The sequence below is a fragment of the Hyaena hyaena genome, unplaced genomic scaffold (genome assembly GCF_003009895.1).
Source record: "Hyaena hyaena isolate Hyena2069 unplaced genomic scaffold, ASM300989v1 scaffold_383, whole genome shotgun sequence".
Taxonomy (NCBI): Eukaryota; Metazoa; Chordata; class Mammalia; order Carnivora; family Hyaenidae; genus Hyaena; species Hyaena hyaena.
In genome coordinates, this window is record NW_024081014.1 from 1,083,399 (window position 1) to 1,106,935 (window position 23,537).

Sequence of the window (23,537 nt, forward strand, 5' to 3'; positions counted from 1 at the left end):
GACCGCGGCGGGCCGGGGGTGGAGGGGCGCTGTTTCCACCAAGACGCCTCGTCCCTCCCTCGCTCCCTCACCCACCCCGCCCGCCCGCGGTCCCTCCCGTCGGTCCCTCCCTCCGGCTCTTCCCTCCCTCCCGCCCTGCCTCCTTCGCGCCCGCCCCAGCCGCCGCCTGCGGGGACGTGTGTGTCTCTAGTGCAATTTCCCCTTTCGCTCGGGTGTCTCAGTGCAGGTCTCCGCCGGCTCGCGCCCCCTCCCCAGGCTCCCCCGCCGCCCCCTCCCTCGGCCTGGCCGTCTCCGGCGGCCACCCAGCTCCCCCCCGCACTCCACCCCACCCCCCGGAGTCTTTTTATCAGGGGCGCCGCCGTCTCACCTGGTATTTGCATCTCGCCCTCCAACTTGCCATTGGCGGCGCGACGTGTGGGAGAGCCCTGTGCCTTGCCCGCCCGGACCAGCCTGCCCCGGCGCCGAGGTGAGTCACGGGCGCGGGACCGCGGGGGCAGGCGGGCAGGGAGGAAAGAGGGAGGGAAGGAGGGAGGGGAACGGTGGCCCCGGCGGCCGCGGGGACCGACAGGGCGCCGCGCTCAACTTCCACTTCTCCTTTCGCCGGCGCCGAGGTCCCGGCGCCACCGGCCCGGCCCGGCTTCCGAAGGGAGAAGGCGAGCTGGCGTGGGTGGGGACCCTCCTCTGGGCCCCTGGAGCGGGGAAGGGACCACAACGACCGATCCCAGCCCGGCGACCGAGCCCACTCGGCCTCAGGTACGTCGATGGCGCCAGTTCTTCGAGCCATTGGGAACCTCGAAAAGTTTGCCCGAGGGCGGGATCAGGGGCGCCGGGGCCCCTTCGTGTAGAGTTGGGGGCCCAGGGAATGGTGGGAGAGCCGCGGCGTGTTGAGTCCCGCCCTTGCCTCGCCCCACCGCGTGCGTGTTGGGGAACCGGGGCTTCTGAGCCGGGGTTAGAAACGGAATCGAATTCCCCAGTCAGGGCGGGGGGCCAGTTTTCCAGCGACCCGGGCAACCTGGGTTCCCTGACAAGGCCGATCGCGACAGCAGCCCCCCAAAAGCTTGAGGCTGGAGGGCGAGAGGTCAGACCGCACAGTGGCAAGGCTGCCAGATTGATCGGGCGGCCCCTGGGGCCTCTGGGGCCAGGCGCCTTAGAGTAAAGCACACACACACACACACACACACACGCACACACACGCACACACACGCACACACACGCACACACACTAATGTGGCGCGCGCGCGCGCGCGCACACACACACACACACACACACACACACACCTATGACTTGGATAATTGGATCGCCAAAATAGAGACCTCTTGGCAGGGACCAGAGTTTCCGTGTGAGCAAGCCGCCAGCCCTCCCGCTCCCGCGTTCCCGCTCTCCCGGTTTCTCCCGCCTCTTGGTTTCTTCCTCTGCTCCCGGCAAGGGGATAGAGCAGATACACGGCGCGGGGTGCCATGCCGGCAAGCGCCTTGTTTTGGGGAACTAATGAGGCAGTAGCCGCTTCATGAATTTCTGGTCCCTCTACCTCACCCTAACTCTGCTGCCCTTTCCTGATGACTGCGTGTAGGTACATGGCCTTCTTCACCACAGTCACCTCCTGACCCTTTGGTAGGTCAGCTCAGCCAGGTTATCCCTAGCTCCCCCCGCCCAACACCCCAGTCATGGGATTTGATGGCAGTTTGAGTCCTGCCCCTCATCCCTGTACCCCAGATAGAGGCCTGTCTGGTCCTGCAGCTTCTTCTGGTTAATGTTTGACAGTTCATTGTGGCTAATCATTTTAATTAGCTCTTAAAGTGGGGAGGAACAGTTAACCTTGGACTTCTCGATTTTGGCCTGGTGGGGCCTCAAATGGGAGGAGTGCTAGGGAGGTGGGGAGGTAGGAGCGGAAGTGAGGTCACCACCCCAGGGCCTGAGCCACCACTGCTTGGCCCCAACAGCTGGTGGGCACACCCATTGGGCACTCACCCCCTGCAAGCTGACCCCTGGCCTGAGTGCCAGGTTGGAGGGGGTTGAAGGGAACAGATCTAGCTCTCCCCTTTGGGGAGACAGGACACTTTGGCACTAAAAATGCCTAGGGAACACGTATGCCGAGCAAGAATGCAAATCCCTCCACGCAGTTACATGGTTATAGCAGTTCCATGGTTCTAAGGCGTTTTCTCGACCATTGATTCAGTGGACCCAGAGCAGGAACAGCTTAGTGGGGGAACTGTCTTGAGTTAAGTGAAGGACTTAACTCTCTTAGAGGACTTGTGTGGGGAAGAGGGTGTCTTGCATGTGGGTTATTTCTGGGGCTGGGTTTGGTTCAAAGGCTGGGATGTTTTTTGGGGGGGGGGTGTTGAGCAGGCTCCACGTTGCCACCCTCACCCAGCCTCTAGCTGTGAGCCGAAGGAGTGGCTTGTTTGCAACTATGTCTGGCATTTCTCCCACTGCTACACTGTTTGCTCGGTGGTTGCTCAGGAACTGGCGCCCACCCCTGGACAAGCTGGGGGCCTGAAATCCACTCTCCCCCTGCCTAGTGCTAAGTGGTGGCGCAGTGACTTCTGTCTTCTCTTATATTGGGATCTAAAAATGAGGGTGCTGTGGTCTGTCATTCATAGGCCTGATTGATAGAATATCCAATATGTCCCTAGGCTGCAAAATTCAGGGCTTTTGTCTCTAAAGAAGCCCAGCCAAGTACAGGCTGAGGGGATTGCTTTCCCAGGGAAATCCTTGCTTCTAAGGTTGGCCTTGGGCCTTGCCACACCCCACCCCCACCCCCTAACTTTCTCATTTTACCTTCCATCCCTAGAGCCAGACTGTCTGTGTCTAAAACCCGGCTCTGTGGGCGCCTGGGTGGCTTCGGTTGGTTAAGCATCTGACTTCAGCTCAGGTTGTGATCTTGTGGTTCATAAGTTAGAGCCCTTTGTTGGGCTGTTCTGCCCTGGTGTTGTGGAGCCTGCTTGGGATTCTCTCTCTCTCAAAATAAATAAATAAAAACTTAAAAAAAAAAAAACCCCAGCTTTGTTATTTACTATCTATGCGATCCCAGTCAATTGTATGCCTCTGTTTCCTCATCTGTCAAATGAGCCCTACTTCATAAGGATGCTCTGAAGGTCAGGTACACCAATACATATAAGCTGCTTATTAGAACAGTGTATGGCACATAGTGAGCACACGAACTGGGATTATGATATTTTCTAATACAGTGCCTAAAACAGACTCTACTCAGCAAACATTCGTGGAGAGCCAGTCATGGTAACAGGTATCAGTGAAGTAGCAGTGAGGAAAATATGGAGGCGAAGAAGACATGCCTTCCAGGATTGTGTATACCTTCTGCTGCAGGCCAGAGTTGGGGTCTGGGGTGTGAGTGGGAGACAGGGAGAGTGGCTAGGTCATCTACATAAATAAGCATAATTCAAAGCCAGGCTCGAATACCTGTGCTAGTGTGAGGACCCAAGCACCCCAGACTTGGAGGCTTCTCCTTGCCTGGGGGCTCTGGCTGGGTTCTGCTCTGGATGCACCCCCGGAATTGCCTTGAGATTTGGATGAATGATGGAGAAAGGGAGACCTGCTTCTTTCGTGGGCTGCAGGTGGCAAGCATTCTGTGGCATGATTTGTTGGGTTCCAGGGCAGGATGGCATTACTTAGGGCCACCCCTAAACACCCCTCTAGCCCTCTGCCATGCCACCCCCACCTCCTAGAGATCTTCTGCTGAGCTGGGAAGGGCCCCTGGCAGGCTTCTTTCTCAAGCTTGGGCCTGACCCCAACCTGGGCTTGGTTATCTCTCCAGGATTTCTAAGCTGCAAAGAGGTTTCTGGCTTCCCTGCCAATTTATTCCCTTTGTGGTTCTCAGGCTGAAAACTAGTTCTGCAGGGGAGAAAGGAAACTCATTCTAGGTACCCAGAATCCCATGGGCACTTTCCTAGAGGTCAGAGGCTTTTCTCATCAACACCAACCTGTCTGCAAATCTCTGGCCGCTGAGCCTCGCATGGCCTGTAATAGTGGCCGCGCCAGTAATGTTCTATAGCTCAGGCCCTGGTGCTGGTTGCCAAGGAACTGCTGGTCGGAGTGCTCGTGAGGGTTCTGACCTCATAGGGGCTGTCGAGTTTCAATTCAACAGCCATTTATTAACACCTACTGTGTGCCCAACCCGTGCTAGGCACTGTGTAGGAGACAGCGAAGTAGGTCGTGGTGTAAAGATGACTAAGACACTAAAACGATCAGAGGTGAGGACAAGCAGCCTGGCCAGTGGCTGGTCAGGTGCTAATTGTGCTCCTCAGAGCAGGGTCCAGAGGCAGCCAGAGCTCTGAGGTTGGCAGCTGGAGGAGGGAGGGAAGGCTTTGTGAGAGCCGAGGCTCACATGGAGCTAGACCTTGAAGAGGGGGGAGCGGTGCGGGGGAGAGTTGGCTGGGCAGAAAAGGGAGAAAAGCCTTTCTGTCTTCCCTTGCCACAGACTGACCTTCGAAGTCTGGATAATTGTTTGGTAAATGCATGTCACATAAAAGATCAGGTCAGGGAGTGTGGGTGGCTCAGAGCAAACCCCGATCTCCCCTCCAGGAGATAGAAAGTGGCTGGCGCAGACCTAGAGCCCAGCGTGTATTGATAAGACACAGAGGGTAGGCAGGCTTCCTTGCCACCCAACCTGAGGGGATTTCATTTTGAATTACCCACCCCCACGAACACACACACACACACACACACACACACACACAGGCCCTAGGGAAGAGAGGGAAAGAGAGGTAGATGACATCAAAGGCACAGGAAGATTGACACACCAGTGGTGTTCACAGCAAGCTTGGCCTGGTTGGGTCCCACCTTTCCCTGGAGCTCTGGGATTGCTCTGGAAGCCTGGAGGTTCAGGTGGAGGACAAAGATTTTCATTTCCTCAGCCAGCTTGGGAACCAAAGAGTCTAGAGAGTCCCACAAGGTTTCTGCCTAGACCACCAGGCAAGGGCAAGGACTAGCCATATATTTGTTTCACTGCTTCTGTGTCTCCCATTGCTGAGTGTAGAGGGGAACTTGGCTCTTGTTGGCTTTAACTGGAGAAAAACACCCAGACACACATATCCCCCCTCCCCCGCATCATTTTCCCTCTCTCACTGCCCTCTTTCCCTGCCCCCTCCCCAGCACATTGCAACACCACAGGAACACACCAGAGTGCCCTGACTTCTTGGCTGGGAAGTCATGTCCTAAGGTGAGTTTCTTGGCAGAGACCCCAGCCTTCTATCAGAGGAGAAGGAAGCTCAGGGAAAAGTGTTTCATGCAGGAGGGTCTGCAAGGGAAAGTGCTGTAATGTTTCTTAAACCAACAAGAAGAAAGAGGTTAAGCAGCCTGCCTAGGTTGAGCAAGCTTTGCCTTAGGTTCCCACCTTCTTGATGGACCATTTTATTGTCCCAGTGCTGGTACTTCCTGCTTCTCAGTCCATCTGCCCTTCCAGAAGCTTCCTTTCTTCTCCCAGCCTAACCCAATGAAGCTTCCAGTGAAGCGTGTTGTCTAGAAGGTGGAAGAGCACAGGTTCTCTGGGTCCATATTCCAGACCTGCCACTTACTAACTGTGTAAGTTTGGGCTAGTCACTTAACCACTCTGGGTCCCAGTGCCTACCTACCAGGGTTGGAATGGGGATTAAATGAGATAAGGCATGTGAAGGCTCAGCACGGTGCCTGGCGTATAGTTACTGCCCCATAGACATTAGCTGCCCATAGACATTCCTGTGGCTGCCACTGTCGTCGTCGTCGTCGTTGTCATTGTCACTTACCCGTTTACACACCTTTGACTCTGCCAACTACAGGAATAAACTGCTTCTCTGGAAGTACTGGGAGGGCCTGCCATACCCATTCCTGACACGGAGATGGAGATTTCCCGTATCTTTCTGCTAACCCTTTATTGGCTCTGGCCATCACACTTGAGAAGGAGGGGATACAGAAGAAGATGTGTGTGTGCAACATGTAGTCTTTCCAAGTGGCAGGAATAGCGCTGTGAAGAGCAAAAAGCAGGTCTTCAGTGTCTTTATTCACATTACCGTCTTTATCTCTTTGCCACTTTCATCTTGAGTATCATTTGCTGTAGGAATAAGAGTAAGTTAGTTCCTCTGACAGAAGGCCTCATGTTCCATCCCTGACAAGTATTTAGCAACCTTCAGTTTGTTGTTATTACCCTGCTGAGTGTAGAATTCTGGTAGCCAACTAGCCAACCGCTGCTCACTTTCTCCCTCCTTTTACTAGAATTAGATGGTGCGTCCATTCCCGAGGGGCCAATGCCCAGAGGCCTTGGGTTGGAGCTGGGGCACTGCCCTTGCCCAGAAGAGTTCCCAGGGGACTGGGAGCCCTCCCCCTTCCAGAGGCCTCCCAGAAAGTACCTTGGAGGTTACATCTGCTATTAAGTGGATCGTGTTTGCCCAGGATAAATTAGACCACCCATGGACATCCCCTGAGCCACTTCACTCAGTGCCTTTGTCTCCGCCTCTCAGGTTAGAACTGCTGAGCCTTGGGGGATGGGAGAGTGGGCAATTAGTCTTAACCTCCCCAAATTCCTGATGACCTGATAGCAAGGAGGTACTTAGACATAGATTTAGGAGATAATCGGTCTTTTTTTCCCATGTTGCCCCCAGAGGAAAAAAGAGGCTAGTTCAGCTCTGTTGATTCTGTGAGAATCCATGCCCAGAAAACACCTGTCTGTTACATTAGGTGACCACTTTCTTGGCGCCACGCTGATCCTAAAAAAGAAAACCACGGCAGGCCCAGCCCCCACCTCTGAAGGATCTAAACCCAATTCTAGAACTTTAGTAATACGCATACTTAGCCCCATAGTGGGCTATTTGCATATTGTAATATGGTTGCCATTGTAATGATAATTAGCACTTCTATCGTTACATCATTATCTTTTCTTTTTAGTGATTAAAGAGCAATTCAAGACTGTGTGGGAGTAAGAGACTCTAGTCTGGCAGCAAGTTTGATGATAGCAATACAATATTGTTACCTATATTCACTATACTGTGCATTAGAGCTCCATGGCTTATTTATGACTCATTGTAACAGTTTGCATCTTCTAGAGTTCTATATAAATGGAATCATGTAGCATATTCTCTCTTTTTGTATGGCTTCTTTCACTCAGCATATTTGAGATACATCCATGTTGTTATTATATACATAAGTATTTCATTACTTTCTATTGCTAAATAGCATCACGTTGTATGGACATACCATACATTGTTTATCCAGTCATTGGTCAACAGATATTTGGTGGCTTCTCCCACCAGATGTTGGGCTATTACAAACAAAGCTTCTGTGAACAACTGTGTACAAATATTTGTATGGCTATATATGTCCTTTTGCCTTGGCTGAATAGGACTGGACTGGACTAAGACTGGAATGGCTGGATCATGCAATAATAGTATGTTCAACTTCGTAAGAAACTGTCATACTGTGTTCCAAAGTGGTTGTACCATTTTGCATGCCCACCAGCAGTGTATGAGTTCTGGTTGCTCTGCATCCTCTCCAACACTCAGCGAGTCTTTTTAATTTTGGCCATTCTAATAGATGTGTAGTGGTATCTCATTGTGGTTTTAATTTGTATTTCCTTAATGATGGATGATACTGAACATCTTTTTATGTATTTATTTGTCACCAATATATCTTTGTTGGTGAGGTATCTGTTTGAATCTTTTGCCCATTTGAAAATAGATTTGTTTTTCTGGTTGAGTTTTGAGAGTTTTTTATACATTCTGGATACAAGACCTTTATTAGACGATTCGTACTTGGTAAAGATTTTCCCCTGAGTCTCTGGCTTGCCTTTTCATTCTCTTCATTGTATCTTTTGAAAAGCAGAAGTTTTTTAAAATTTTTATAAAACTTTAAAAAATGTTTATTTATTTTTGAAGGAGAAAATATAGAGCGTGAGCAGGGAGGAGCAGAGAGAGAGGGAGATACAGTATCCAAAGCAGGCTCCAGGTTCCAGGTTCCAGGCTCTGAGCTGTCAGCACAGAGCCTGACGCAGGGCTCCAACTCACAAACCACAAGATTGTGACCTGAGCCAAAGTTGGACACTTAACAGACTGAGCCATCCATGTGCCCCAAGAGCAGAAGGTTTTAATATCGATGAAGTCCTACTAACCAATTTTTACTTTTACAGATCATGCAGGTGGTATTGTATCTAAAAACTCTTTACCTACCCGTAGGTCACATATTTTGTCTTATGGTTTCTTTTATAATTTTTATAGTTTTAGGTTTTACATTTTGACCTTATGACCCATTTTGAGTGATTTTATTTCTATGTGGCACGAGTTATGAATTCAAATTCGTTTTTCTCAAGTCGCTTGGGTGGCTCAGTCGGTTAAGTGACCCACTTCAGCTCAGGTCATGATCTCATGGTTCATGAGTTCGAGCCCCACATCAGGCTCTGTTCTGACAGCTCAAAGCCTGGAGCCTACTTCAGATTCTGTGTCTACCTCTCTCTCTGCCCTGCCCCACACATGCTCTCTTTCTCTCTCAAAAATAAACAAACATTAAAAAAAACAAATTCATTTTTTTCTCTATTTATGTACGGATATCCAATCACTCTAGTACCATTTGTTGAAAAAGCTATTGTTAGGCTACTCCAGCTGTCCTTATATGTGTAGGCTTATTTCTGGACTCTGTATTCTGTCCCGCTGATTGATCTATTTGTTTATCTTTACACCGATGCTAGGTTTCTTTTTTATTAATGTACGTTTGTAATCATTTTTGACATCAGGTAGTGTTAGCCCTCCAACTTTATTCTTTTTCAAAGTTGTGTTTGCCTATTTTAATTATTTTGCGATTCCATATGAAGTTTAGAATGAGATTGTCAATATCATTTTCTTTTAACACTTGAATTTACCCTATTTACAGTAATTGTTATAATAGATATGTTTGGTTGTACTTCTGTGATCTTATTTTATAACCATGCATGACTCTGATGTAACTGTTCTTTTAGAAAATGCTTAGGGGCACCTGGGTGGCTCAGTTGGTTAAGTGTCCAACTCTTGATTTCGACTCAGGTCATGATCTCATGGCTTGTGAGTTCAAGCCCCATGTTGGGCTCTGCACTGACAGTACAGGGCCTGCTTGGGATTGTCTCTCTCTGCCTTTCTCTCTCCGTCTCTCTCTCTCTCGTCTCTCTCAAAATAAATACATGTGTTTTAAAAAAGAAGATGCTTAATCTTTTCGTTGATATTCTTCAACTAAAGAGTTCCATAAGTTTACAAACTTATATATTTGCAAAATAGGACTATTTATTATTTGCCCTTCATTTACAAACCATATTTTGGTGACTGGGCCCATAATTATCTGCTCCATACATCATATTGTAGATGCCAATCGTATCCCTTCTTAACCTTTCCTGTCTAGACAACATAAGGTCTCTTCTAAAAACAAACAAACAAACAAACTTGTCTTCGGGGTATCTGGGTGGCTCAGTTGGTTGAACATCCAAATTCAGCTCAGGTCATGATCTCAAAATTTGTGAGTTCAAGCCCCACATTGGGCTCGCAGCTGTCAGCACAGAGCCTGCTTTGGATCCTCTGTCTCCTTCTCTCTCTGCCTGTCACCCCTTTCTCTCTCAAAAATAAACATTTTTTAAGAAAAGCTTGTTTTCATATAGTTATCCTCACTCCCCATTCTTCTAATCATTTTAGGTCTTAGATATGATCCAGAATCATGAAATCTTTCCAGAGGGTCCAGTGATCAGATCAGCACCCAATATGCCCAGGGTGGAAACACTGTGGTTTTGTACAAAGAGAGAATGCTTTGATGATGACCTGATTGATCATCAACTGCCTTCTTGATGCAGCTTGGAATAAATGACTCTAGCTAATATGTGTTTCCCTAAACAGAGTCATGGAGCAAGAGAGGACAAGTAATGTTTGAGGCTGGAGACCTTTGTCCCCTAACTCTATCCCTATTGCCACCCCTAGATTGTGGCTCTCAGATCAGTCAGGACCTGGGATATCTATTTTAGAGATCTCACTTGCACAGAGACTTCACACGAACTTAATTCATGAATGCTCAGACCTGTGCTAGAATCAGGAGAAGATGAGCTAGGCCTTGGTCCAATGGACTTGACTACCTATTGGGGAAACAAGATACACACATGAAATAATTAAAGAGCAGTTCAAGCTTGTGTGGCATTAAGAGATCTTGTGGTCGAATTTGGGCTGTGAGCATTTAGAAAAGGGCCTCCATAGGTGTGCACTCTAGTTATCAGGGTATCACCAGCTCCATGGGTTTGGGGACCTTGGTTGGGACCTTGTTGGATGGGCATTATTTGATTAACCAAAACAGAGCCGCAAGGGCATGGCAAGCCTGAGAAACTCTGTGAATGAGCCTGGAATGTTCCCTCAGGGGACCATGAGGAGACCACTGGGCTTGAAGCCCAGGCTTGAGTTGGGAAATCATGGGAAATAAGGCTGAGTAGGTAGGGTGGGGTCAGACTGTGAAGGACCTTTGGAAACCAAGCAGATGAGTTTGAACTGTAAAGCTCTGCCGAGTACAGCTGGTATGGCCACAGCCATAGATCTAAATGTGTGCCCTGGAGTAGGAGTTGGCGCCGGCTCAAAGGCTGAGGGAGGAGTTAGGCAGAGGCAGAGCCATGGGCTGGGACTTAATGTTCCTCACTCCCAGTCAAGTGGGCTTTCTGTTGCACCAGGCCTGGTTGTTAGTGTTTCCAAGGCTTTCGCATTCACTCCATACAGCTTCCTCACCACCACAGACATGGAGAGTAGATGGTGAAGGCCAGATCACTCCATGGCTAATACTCTGAGAGGAGGCAGCACCACTGAGAAATACTCTCCTGGCTCACTTGCCCACATACTGGTCTGCCCCCACTATTGCCCCAGAGCCACTCTTTTTTTTTTTAATATTTTTATTTATTTCTAGGAGAGAGAGAGAGCGTGAGCAGGGGAGGGTCAGAGAGAGAGGGAGTCACAGACTGAAACAAGCTCCAGGCTCTGAGCTGGCAGTCAGCACAGAGCCCGATGCAGGGCTCGAACCCATGAACCGCGAGATCATGACCTAAGCGAAAGTCGGACGCTTAACCGACTAAGCCACCCAGGCGCCCCTACCCCCAGAGCCACTCTTTAGGTTAGGGTAGGGTAGCTCCAGATGGCCTTTTAAAGTGAAATGTGTTAAGGAGAGAGGTGACACATTAACCTAACGTCACCCATTAACACATTTACACTAAATGGTTTGTAATTTTTCAGAGTGGTGGGGAAGTCATTCCTGGGGAAATGGGATCGGATCGTGGCTTATGGAGTCCTGACTGCTACCGCGGTCAGTCAGAAGAGCGCTGGGCAGCATGAGATCTATAGTGCAGAGCGGGGCAGAAGGCCCAAGTCTGTGAGAGCCACATGACTTGGCATGCCTGTGGTTACATAGCCCATTAATGGCGAAATTGTCTTAGTAGAGTCTTTCCAAACTTTCCCACCCAAGCGCCCCAAACTATTGAATTCTATCCCAGAGGCCTAGAAGGACACAGTCTCATAAATTTCTTTGAAGTACGGCATTTTATCTTAAGTGAGAATGTTGCAAGAGAAACACACACACACACACACACACACACACACACACAGAAAGAGGGAGAGAGCGCGCGCACAAATGAGGGAGAGGCAGAGAGAGAGGTAGACCGAAAATCCCAAGCAGGCTCTGCAGGCTCTGCACTGTTCGTACAGAGCCAGATGCGGGGTTCAAATTGACGAACCATGAGATTATGACCTGAGTGGAAACCAAGAGTGATACGCTTAACCCACTGAGCCATCCAGGCTAAATATATTTTAACTGATTTATCAGCAAACAATACGAAAGCTCCTGAAAGAAGAGCTGGGTTTGGACTGTGGCTTTGATTCCTGGTGTGGGGCTTGGTCAGCTTTAGCAAGCAGGGCCTGTCCCTGTGAGACCTGCTTATGGACAGGTCAGAACTTGAACTTTCGGGAGATTACCCCAAAGTGCTGGAAGGCATATCCATCACCTGCATCTTGTTCATTTGCCTTCTGTCCCCATCCCTGTCCCCTCTTTGGTTCAAACTTATTTGATGGAAAAATCTAAGCCCTTATGTTCCCAGGGAAAGCTGTTGAACTTATTCAGTGGTTAGTTAGCTCTGGCCTTATCTTAGCCTTTGGTGGGTGAGTGGATCCCAGTGTAGGATGGAGACAGTGTGGGGCTTATGAAACTCTGACGTCACCATGAATTGGCTAAGGCCGTCCCTACAGCTCCCCAGCCTTCCCTTCTCCACCAGGTTCAGCCCGTGACCCCTCATTCTGTCCCACCTTTAGCTTGGAGTATTTACAGTTCTCCTCAGTTAGAAAAAAGAAAACACGTCTGTACTCTCCGAACCTGGTGTTGCCCATGCTCATCTTTTCTTGGCTGAGAACAGAAGAGCCGTCAAGGCCTCCGGGGCAAAGTTATCCTTCTCAGTGACCCAAGCACCTCATTCCTGTCCCCATAGCCTGCAGATAAAGATGATGACAATATACAAAGAATGCATGCCCTCCCCCAGCTTGGGCAAGGTGGATAAAGCACTATAAATATTCAGGTTTCACTCTAGCAGGCAGCAAGACTTCATCCACGCCCCCTGCCTGCCAGGGGTGCTAGGGGGTTCCAGACTCATGTGCCTGTAGTGGCGAAACCACGAAGGTAGGGCCCTGGGCAGACTGTCTGGGCTGGGCGGGGCGGGGCAGCCAGCTGGGTGAGGCCCAGATTCCCCAGGCTGATAAGACAGCCTGTAAACACCCAGCAAGGGGAGGGGGCAGAGGACAGGAGACCAGATGGTAGGAGAAGGGGGGAACCGGAGCCCAGGCCTCGCTGCAGGAAGTGGGGCTTGATGTGGAAACATCCTGTCCAGCAGGGACTAGACCGGTGGCCATCAGCAATCACTCCCTCCACCAAGGAGGCAAGCTCAGCACAAGGTGGGGCTGCCTGGGCACCAGGCCAAGAACCTGGTGTCTGACATCTCCAAAGGACATGATCATTGGGTCTCTAGTATGGCTTATTCTCCCACCTATCACTGCTGGTGGGGGGATATAAGGACCAAGTTATCCACACCCCCATGGAGAAACTCAGCAGTGGAATTGTCTGAGAGAATCTCACTCTCACAGGAAAGTCTTGGTCATCACTATCAGTGAGGAGCATCACTTGAAACACCCAATTGTGTCCAAGACCTCCCGCAGCCCTCGGAGAAGAAGCACACATCTGACATGCCATTCAATTTCATCTTGCAGTAGTTTATAATTAGAACCTCAGAGGGCCAGGGGTGCCTGGGTTGCTCAGTTGGATAAGTGTCCAACTTCAGCTCAGGTCATGATCTCCTGGTTTGTGAGTTCAAGACCTACTTCAGGCTCTGTGCTGACAGCTCAGGGATCATCAGACTCATTCACTTCACTTCACAGATGGCGACAATGGGGTCCAGAGAGGGGCAGGCACTTGGTGACTCTCATGGCAGACCTAAATGAAAGCCCCTGGTCTACAACATTTTCTACTGCCTACCTTATTGCTTAAGGTCCAGCCACCAATTCTCATGCAAAAGTCTGGCCCTGCTTTGCATGCTCACTGAACCTTGGCATTTATCCTTGCTTAGGTTTGTGAGGATGCTGATAGAAGTTAAGAGCCTCAAAATCAGAAATCAGAAGACCTGGAGTCTGGCCTGAGCTGCTCTGTCAACTTGCACATGGTCTTGAGTGAGCTGCTGCCCCTCTCTGGGCCTCATTTTTGTTTGTTTGTTTGTTTGTTTGTTTTAAATAACAGTTTCATTCAATTTAGTTCAATGCCGTACAATTCACTCAATTATAGACTCAAAGTGTACAGTTCAGTGGCTTTGGTATATTCATAGAGTTGTATCCATCACCACAGTCCATTATAGAAGATTTTCGTCATGCTGTAAAGAGACTATACCCATTAGCAATCACTCCCCATTTGCTGCCAACCTCTGGGCCTCAGTTATGGAAAGATATTTGTTGTAGATATATTTTGGGGAGAGAAACTCAGCACTATTGTTTAGGCATATGGGCTAACCCATCTTACTGGGAACTTAGAGATGAAGAGACCGTACCAGGAGCACCTGTGTGGCTGTCGGTTGAGCATCTGACCCTTGATTTCGGCCTAGGGCCTGATCCCAGGGTTATGGGATTGAGCCCCGCATCAGGCTCAGTGCTGGTGGCCCAGAGCCTGCTTGGGATTCTCTGTCTCCCTTCTCTCTCTGCCCCTCCCCTGCTCATGCACTCTCTCTCTCAAATAAAACTTAAAAAAAAAAGAACAGACCCTACCGTAGAAATGAATAGGGTGGGCCTGGTGTTAAGTCCCTGGCCACGGGCCTGCCATCTATGAGGTGCTCGGGGCTGACTTTCCATAAATGTTTGAATAACCATGTGAATGACTCAACACCCTGAGATAAGAACCCAGACTTACATTATGTGTAAGCTGAGAGCAAGTGTATATTTATGGGGCAGGGACCATGACATGACCACTCCAGGCCTTGATCCAGGAACTCTCTGAAAACTGGGTCCTTTGAGGTACAAAAAGAGAGTCAGCCTCCTTCATCAACAGAGCTGGAAGCCTCCTACTCCATGTACTCTTCCTCCAGAGCTGGCCACAGGGGCTCAACTTGTCACGATTTTGGTGCAGACTTGGTCTAGAAAGTTAGGATTCACTTATTAGATGGAGCTTTGTTTGAGATTGAGACCCTGAGAGGGAAGGATCACAGACCTGGGAAGCTTTTGTTGAAGGGGCATCACAGAGGTTCTGAGCGTTCAAAGTTGGGTATTGTGAGCAAGCCTTGAGGTAGGGACCTGAGCAAAGGGTCACCAGCAAGGGACGGTGGAAAAGGCGCAGACTTTGAGATCAACGACACATAGACCCGGGTTTGAGTTCTGCCTCTCCTTCTTTTTTTGTTTTTGTTTTTGTTTTTTTTTTATCTGCTTAGGAAAATCACTTCATTTTGTTTAGAAGTATGGGCAGATGTCTAGTCTCAGAAATTCTGGAGTTGCTTCTTGGTGCTGGCAACCTTGCTGACCTTAAGCATTTGAAGCACACAGTCTGACTCAAGGGCTGTCGCTCACCCACTGTGACAATATCAACAATCTGGAGGTCTCTGAAACGGAACATGTGTACAGACGTGTTCTTGTGGCATTTCTCAAAGCAGTTGTACTTGCAGATGTAGTGGAAGAAGTGTTGGTGGATGACAGTGGTCCTCTGCATCTTCATCTTGCTTGCCATGCCAGATAGAATTTGCCCTCACAGACATTACCAGTAAAAGGTCACTTCTTGTCTGTTCAGGTTCCCTTAATGGCCTCAAGCGTCTTGAAGTCCAGACCAATGTTTTTGTAACATTATGGGAGTTCTTGCCAGAGCCTCCAAGCGGGACCCTCTTCCTATTTTGAAAGATGGTCAGCTGCTTTTGATAGGCACCCTCTGTCTGAATGTCCACCATGTTCCCTGTTGCGGGAGAAAAGGTCTGCCTCCATTCTTTTTTTAAAAATTGTTTAATGTTTTATTTATTTCTGAGAGAGGGAGAGACAGCATGAGCAGGGGAGGGTCAGAGAGAGACTGAAACACAGAATCTGAAGCAGCCTCCAGGCTCTGAGCTAGCCGTCAACACAGAGCCCAACATGGGGCTCGAACCCACAAACTGTGTGATCATGACCTGAGCCGAAGTCAGATGCTTAGCCAACTGAACCACCCAGGCGTCCCATCTGCCTCCATTCTTGATGGGCAGCGTGACCTTGCTTATGTTACCTAGTCCTTTCTGAGCCTCAGTTCTGATGTTTTTAAAATTGAACTATCAAGGGGCACCTGGGTGGCTCAGTCGGTTAAGCGTCCGACCTCGGCTCAGGTCATGGTCCTATGGTTTGTGAGTTCCAGTCCCACATTGGGCTCAGAACTGACAATGTGGAGTCTGCTTGGGATTCTCTCTCTCCGCCACCCCCCACCTCTCTCTCTGCCCCTCCCCCACTCACACGCATGCTCACACTCTTTCTGTTTTTCTCAAAATGAATTTTAAAAAATAAATAAAATAAAATGGAACTATTAAAATGTGATTATTACCAAAAGAGAGTTCGATGAAAACAACGTTCAAAGAGTGTAGTAGTTGGAAATCAACCTAGGATCAAACCCCAGCTCTGCCGCTGACTAGCTACTTTGTAAGGATGTTGTAAGAATGAATGTAAACCCCTGTTTGGCCCCTTTCCCCAGATGCAGATGGAACAAACTCAAGTGATATCAGAGGACACAAAAGAAAATTTTACCCACGTTTAAACAAGTACCACACCCCTCCGCTCCTCCCCCAATGGGCCCGTGGCAAGACCACAGTGGCCACACCCGCCATCGCGGCCGTTGCTAGTTCAGATCCATGCCAACCCCGCAAGCACTTGCCATGAGTTGGCACTGCCCTCAAGTGCTTCCACCCACTCTGCCCGTTCTAGATGAGCTTTCCAAACACGTGCCATCAGCTTTGAGTCGAGCTTGTAACCAAACCCTGGCCCCGGGTTTGCGCTGCAGATGTAGGCAGGGGCTGGCAGGAGCCCAGGTGCTCCTCCAGATGTTGTCTCCAAGGCTTCCTTGGCATCCCCCATGCCAGCTGTGACGTAGCGCTCACTCCAAATGGTAGGGATGGAGAAGCAGGCTTATGTGGGGCCCTATCACTGGGGCACTGGGGCCTATTTGCCCTGGGGTGCATGGAAGGAGAAGGAAAAGAGACTGTTCTCTTGACAGGAGGCCTGGCTGGGCAGGGCTATCGGCCAAAGTCACAAGAACTGAGCAAAAGTCTCAGAGCTGAGAGAGGTGTCAAGATCATCTTCCGTCCATTTTTTGTCGCCTCACCCAGTACCATCACGTCTAGGGGTCCCCTTAACTTCTCTCTTTGCTGCTCAGATGGAAACAATATTAACACGAGGGACCAAAGTGATCATATCTATCCACTACTAGCCCTCCATTCCAGGCGTCAAGGCTTCTAGAACCATCATCACGTACCTCTAACCAACTGGGCAGAGGTCCAGGGCCTCGGGCTTCCAGTGCTTGTCTGACCCACTGCTTTGGGAGGGCCTGGCAGAGCTGGTCACATGCCTGCAGGATCCCTCAGGCACATCACCCCAGTTCTGGGGGCCCCACTTTGCAAGGGCAACTGGGAGGTATTTACAAGGGGAAGTCACCACAGCAAATCAGTACGAGGTATGGAGCTCCTTGGTGGCTCAGTTGGTTTAGCATCCAACTCTTAATTCAGCTCAGGTTATGATCTCACAGTTCATGAGACTGAGCCCTGTATCAGGCTCTGTGTTGACAATGCGGAACCTGCTTGGGATTCTCTCTCTCCCTCTCTCTGCCCCTCTCCCACTTGCTCTCTCTGTCTCTAAAAATAAATAAACTTTTTTAAAAAAAGAAAAAAAAAACAAGTCAGTAGCAGGTATGGAATGTGATAGCTTCCTGTTCCATCACCCAGAAAATACTGCTACCCTTGACCCACATGTACTGTACTTTGCTCTTCATTGTTGTCTCTGTCCACTGGTACTAGGGACAAAATTATGCAAAGTTGTGAAGTGGCATTGATTTCCCTGTCACCTGCCCCTCCCAATTAACCCCTGTTGTCGCCCTGGTTTCCCTAGGCTCTTGCTTCAGCACATCCCTCCATACCAAGCCACCTGGGGCTGAGCCCCAAGTGGACATTGACCTGAGCATACAGTCTGGTCTTTTATCCAATCCTCCAAGGCCTGGCTCATTCTGCACCCGCCCCCTCAAGGTGACAGATAGCTAGGTAAAGTGATAAACCCACTCATCCACTAACCAGAGAGGATTTGCAGCAACAGCTCCAACCCCTCCCAGTCCTCATGCAGGCTGGCAGTGGAGCTGCTGGGGTGTCCCCTTGTATAGACAGCTATCTCCTCAGCCTTCCTGTGAGGGATCCTCCCCCCTCACCCGCAGGGCCCCTCCTCTCTGCACTCTCTGACCTGTGTGGGGCAGGGGCGGGGCCGGGAGGGCCTGCAGGCCCTGAAGGGGAAACTGCTCAAACCCCTGGGACAGGAAGTGGCAGAGAGGGGCTGTTTCCTCTGGCAGAGCAGGGGTGCGGTAAGAGCTGGTCCTATCCCCTGGTTGACTGCTTGTCTGCTGTGAGCCCTGGGAGGCTGGGGAGAGCTGAGAGTCCTTCTTTCCCTGCCTCTGCCCCCACAAAAAATGATGCTCCTGGCCCACAAGATTGAAGGGGTGAGGGGTTTTCTGAGGAAACTACCTCTATTTTGATGGGAGAGGAATTCAGAGAGAAGGGCAGACAGGTCAGCTAGAAGGGAAGGGTGGGGCGGGGCAGGTGACTATGAGGTGAGGGGGCCCACAGTGGCAGCGGAAAACCACAGCTGGGCAGGGGAACCTTCTGTAAGCTCTAATTCTGAGAGAAAATGATCAAGACTGTGCCTGCACAAAACTGCATGAGTTGGAAATGCAACAGATTGCTGACTCTAAACCATAGGACTAGAAAGGGCCGTAGACCTTCCAGTCCAACCCCCTCATTGTGCAGCTGAGGAAATGGACCCACAAAGCAGAAGTGACTTGCCCAAGGTCGCACCATGGCCAGAGCCAGGGCCCGGATTTTCTTTGTGATGACAACCTGCTGAGTTTGTATTTGGTGTTCTGCACCTCCCTCCTGGTGCCTCTGAGTGCTCTGTGACATTTTTCTCAGAAATGAACTTAATCTGTTCACACTGAAGGGGGAGTGAAGCCTTTAGTCCAGGAGCCAGTAAATTTTTCCTGCAAAAGATAGATAGTAAATATTTTAGGCTTTGTGGCCCATATGAACTCTTGTCACAGCAACTCAACTTATAATGCAAAAGCAGCCACAAACAACATGTAAACCAGTGAGCATAGCTGCATGCCAATAAAACTTTATTCATGGACACTAAAATTGGACCTTCGTGTAATTCTCACATGAAATATTATTGTTTATTCTTGTCCTAATTACTAAAACATGTAAAAGCCATTCTTAGCTCATGGGCCATACCAAACAGATGGTAGGCTGGACTTGGCATGTGGACCATAGTTTGCCAACCCATACTTTGGTCTAAGAAGTCAAGCTCAGGTTTTGGGAGGAGGAGGAGAGAATGTACTCGGTGGGGAGGAAGGAGGTAGGGCTGTGGAAAGGAGGTGACATTTGTTTCAGATCTTCAATACTGTGGGGGAATTGGGGCTGCAGAGATTGGGGAAGGGCTTATCAGACCCAGGGCACAGTGTAAGCAAAGGCATGAGGGGGGGTGGGGAAGTTGCTGCAAAAGTTAAATGTGTTCTGCACTTGTGTGGCCTCATTGTTATTTGCCAGCCCTGGGTCTCTGGTTGCTGTCTCTTCTCACCAGAAGGAAGGGTTGGCTTTATTGAGGATACTGTGAGACAATGAGGAGGGGAGGAAGAACGGTCACCTGGGAGTCATAATGACTGGCTGTGTGACCTTGAGCAAGTCATTTCTCTTCCCTCCGGAACTTGGTGTCTCCAGTTAGATGATTGGAGAGATAGATGCCATGCTCATTCCGGTCCCTTTTAACTTTGATATCGTGGGACTCTGAGTCACAAAAAGGCTTTGAGTAGTGTAGGTAAGGGGGAAGGAGGAACCCCGGGGGTTCACAGTAACATCAAAGCTGAAGCTGCCCTCCCTGTCTACCTGCCCCCCAATAGGCTATCCTTCCACCTCAGCCTTGCACCCCCACCCCCACTCTGTGCAGGCAACACTGGATGACTCTTTGCTTTTGGTGGCCTGGGAAGCGGCCAGTGGGGGAATGGGGCACTTGGAAGGGGCCACCTGAGCAGGTGACAAACCCAGCCCAGCCCCTCCTGCCTGGGGGAGTCCCAGATCTGAGCAAGGAGCCTCTGCTTTCGTTTCTAGGACACGCGCTGGCAGGGGCTTTGACAAAGAACACTGCCCCTTCAATAAAAGTGATCTGACTTAATATCCTGTTGGTGCCAAGCCACAGATTGCCCCAGCTTCTAAACACCCACTAATAAATTTAATTAGTCTCTGGTCAGTGTTTCTGTGACCCCCACCAATGGAAGCAAGCAGGGCTTCCTGGAGGCGGGGGTGGGGTGTGTGCCATTTGGAAGCCACATTTCATTCATCACAGGCCACTTTCTGCCACAGGACTGTATCCAGGTTGCCAGCCTCAGGCCAGGCCTGCTCCTTTGGTCACTGAAGGCCTGTAGAGGTCCCTCCTGCTGATGCAGGGTGTGTGTGTGTGTGTGTGTGTGTGTGTGTGTCTGTGTGTCTGTGTGTGCAGCAAAATGACTGTCCAGGTTCTCTTTTTTTCCACCTGGGTTTTTTTTTTTCCAAGATAATCCCAATTTCCAACGGTCCAAGTTGAGTTCATTCTCCTGCTATCTTTCCTGTCCCAATCACTTCCTATCTTTTAACATTCTTTACCACAGGCTCCACGTCTTAGGGTCCCTACAACTACTGTCTTACCCCACACTCGGTCATTTTATTCTCTTGGGGAGGCTCTGGGCTTCACCTCCTGGGTTCCAGCTGCTCCACCAGATCTCCTTCCATCCACTCCACTCCTACATTCAGACCAAAAGGACCTACCTAAAGAACCGCTTGCTTTATGTCCTGCCTTGCTCGAGAATCTGCAGGAACTCCCAGTCGCTGTGTATATCCAATTCAAGTCCCACCACCTGGTGGATCTGGGGCCTATGCGCTTATCCAACTGATTTCCCTGACCCCCCCCCGCCCATCTCCCTCCCCCACAGTCAAGCTGATTTCCTCTCTCTCCCATGAGTTTTATGGCTGTGGTTATGTCCTCCCTCGCCTTCATCTCATCCCACCACCCCCATGTCCCTGTCTTCCTGTCCGTGTAGGTAAAGATATGCTGAATATCTGATGAGTGGCTATAGCCAAAAAGACACCAATCAGAGCAGCAAATTGAAAAACATGTTTGGGATCTAACAGAGCTTTCACCCACATGAACTCACTGGCCTTGCACGACAAGGCTTTGAGCTGGGGGCGGGGGGGTGTCCCCTTTCCCAGAGGAGGAAGGTGACCTGCCTAAACCCTAAGGCAAAGCTGAATCTTCTCCCTCGGAGACACATACTCTTATGATCTGCAGGGACTTCTGAGGTCCCCTCCCAGGCTCTGACTGGCAGCCCACCGAACTGGGGTTCAGTAGCTGCTCTGGACTCGCCTTCTTTCCCGTGGTGCGTTCTCTTTGTCATTGGCCTGCCCCTCACTTCCCAAAAGAGCTTAGTGACTCTCTTCGTGGGGCCCCTTCAGCCCTTCAGCGGTAGAGATGAGGGTGTGGTGGCTGCAGGCACCCCCAGGGGGTGCTCTTTTGGCTTTCTCACGCGAATAGGTTCAGTCCCTAACCCTTCCCCCTGACCCTGCTCCCCACTTCTGGGGCTTCTGTACAGCCTTTCTTGCCACATAACCACAACCGAAAGGCTGGGGCAGGGTGAAGGCAGCGAGGGCAGGGGCCTGGGAGCACTGCTCCAACCAGAGCAGCCTGCCCCTGCCCGAGGAGCCCCCAACCCCAGCAAGGGGCCGGCCCTTCGAAAGCCAACAACTGGAAGTTTTGAGCCCCACCCTGTCTATGTTCTAGAGCCAATGGGGGACTTCTGGGGCCTTCATGGGGCCCCAAGCCCTGCTTGCTCTCTGGGAGGTCACTTGAAACTCATCATCTGGATGAGTGCTTTTTAATTTCCAAAGTGCTTTCCCACCACCATCTTCATTCACCGGAGACTCCCCTGTGAGCATCTGCTAAACCTGGATTACCCTCAGCCCTCCCCCTCTATAAGGATGACAGAAACCACAGCCCAGAAAGATGGCTGCCTTTTCCAGGGCCTCAACCTGGATGTAACAAACCATGAGTGAGCTTACGGGTCTCCTGGAGAAAGAGGGGACCTGCCACTTCCTGCAGCCCTAATCACCCCTCCACTGGGACAGCTCAGGGCCTGAGAAGGTACAGTCAAGAGTGGAGCAGTTGGAGATGAGCTCTGGGCCTCCCTCATCATCGGAGTTGTAGCAAGCCGTACACTGGAAGCAGGCAGTGACCGAGGGCCAAGGAAGGAAACTGGGTTTCTTGTAAATAAGCAAAGAGAAACCCCAACCAACAGAGCTTGCAAAACCTTTATGTTTTTCCTCCCTCTTCCTGATTTCATCTTGAATGGAGGGGGTGGTGAAAAGAAAGGAATAGAGGAGAAAGAGCTGACAAAATACTTGTGGCTGGGGCCCCTTCACTGCGCATTTGCTCAAGGAGAAGGGTTTGGCTCACAGACCAGGGTCAAGGTTGTGGGGGGTCCCACAGATCAGTTACTTTGGCTCTGTCCAAAGCTACAGACAGGACCCCTAGCTCTGGCCCTCTGTCTCTTAAATACACACTAGTGGTCACGTGGTGCAGCATGCAAATTTGCTTCTGGATGACTATTAGCCAGAGGAGGGGCTGTTTTGAAGTAGAGGGTACAGCTGTTTCTGGGGTAGTTTCCATTTTGTTTGTGGTTGTGGGGGAGGGGCGTTGAGGGAGTGGGAAATGGCATGAAGGAAATTGTCACTTCCTTTCCAGAGAATTCCAGAAAGGTTTCATGGAGGACTGGGTATGTCAGGAGTGGAGGGCTGGCTCCGAGAGGATGAGGAACTGGAGAAGGAGAACTCTGCTTTGTGGCCTGGCTGACCATCTGGCCCCCATGTTTCCTGGCGTGCGTGAAAATGCCATGGGTGTTAGTAGCGATTTTGTCAGAGCTGGTGGCTGAACGGGTGTAGATTTAAACTCACTCCACGGAGACTGTGGATGTGGCTTTCACAGAGGGGCTGCTTCCTGTATGCAGAGGAGGCCCAGATGGGTGGGTGCTGGACACCGCTTGACACGCTCCAGTGACAGCCCCAGAAAGGGTCTGTACTTCTGAAGGGGGCCCAGCTGTGATGACGCAGAAGCAGCCCAAACCACTTCTATTTTGCTATTTTGGTTTTGAAATGCAGTCAGAACCACAGTGAACCAGAGGTGTGCATTTGCAGGCTGGGGATGTAGACGGCCTGGCTTCCTTGCTCCCTCCTGTGGCACATGCTCGCTCGCTCGCTCGCTCACTCACACACATGGTGTCCAGAGCCATATGCTCTCCAGACGCTTTGCTTCCAGTGCAAGTAGGACAAGGCCCTGGGAGCAAGGGATCCTGCAGTGGCCTCCAGGGGAGTGAAGGGAGTGGAGGTCTCGCCACCCTGGGAGCAGACTCTGACTGGAGCCAGCTGTGATCTGTACGATGACGGGGGAGTGGGGGGGTGGGGGGGAGTGGGGGGGGAACCTCCCAGGCCTGTCTCTGGCTCAAGCCGGATGTCTGTGCATACACACCTCGCGCCCCACTCACCATCAAGGCAGCATCCAGGGCTCTAGGCCCCTGGAGCTGGGCCTCAGTGTTTCTGAAAGGACACCAGAGAGGAGAGCCCCCGGTGTGGGCCTCTCAGGCCTCCTTGGCCTCCAGCAGGGCGGGCCTTCTGTGGTGGTTTTTTTTTTTTTTTTTGGTTTCAGGTTCCTGGGAGAGGGAGGTTATTTTGAGGGACTTGTGGGGGGGGGTACACTCCTCTGCTGGGGAGAGTGAGTGAGCATGCAAA

At 50.5% G+C, this 23,537-nt stretch overlaps 1 protein-coding gene and 1 pseudogene across 5 annotated transcripts in view; one reads left to right on the forward strand and one right to left on the reverse strand.

Moving 5' to 3' along the window:
- The first annotated feature begins 224 nt into the window (after positions 1-224).
- The window catches only part of ELF4 (E74 like ETS transcription factor 4), a 40,708-nt gene continuing 17,395 nt past the window's right edge, over positions 225-23,537 (forward strand). For 2 of the 5 annotated variants that reach the window (XM_039250769.1, XM_039250772.1), the window contains exon 1: positions 225-466. The gene's annotated coding sequence lies outside the window, so the exon portion shown is untranslated. Of the gene's footprint in view, positions 467-611; positions 754-23,537 lie in introns of all 5 variants that reach the window. The other 3 variants (XM_039250767.1, XM_039250766.1, XM_039250770.1) reach the window with 3 other exon arrangements.
- Positions 14,952-15,413, reverse strand: LOC120244340 (annotated as a pseudogene).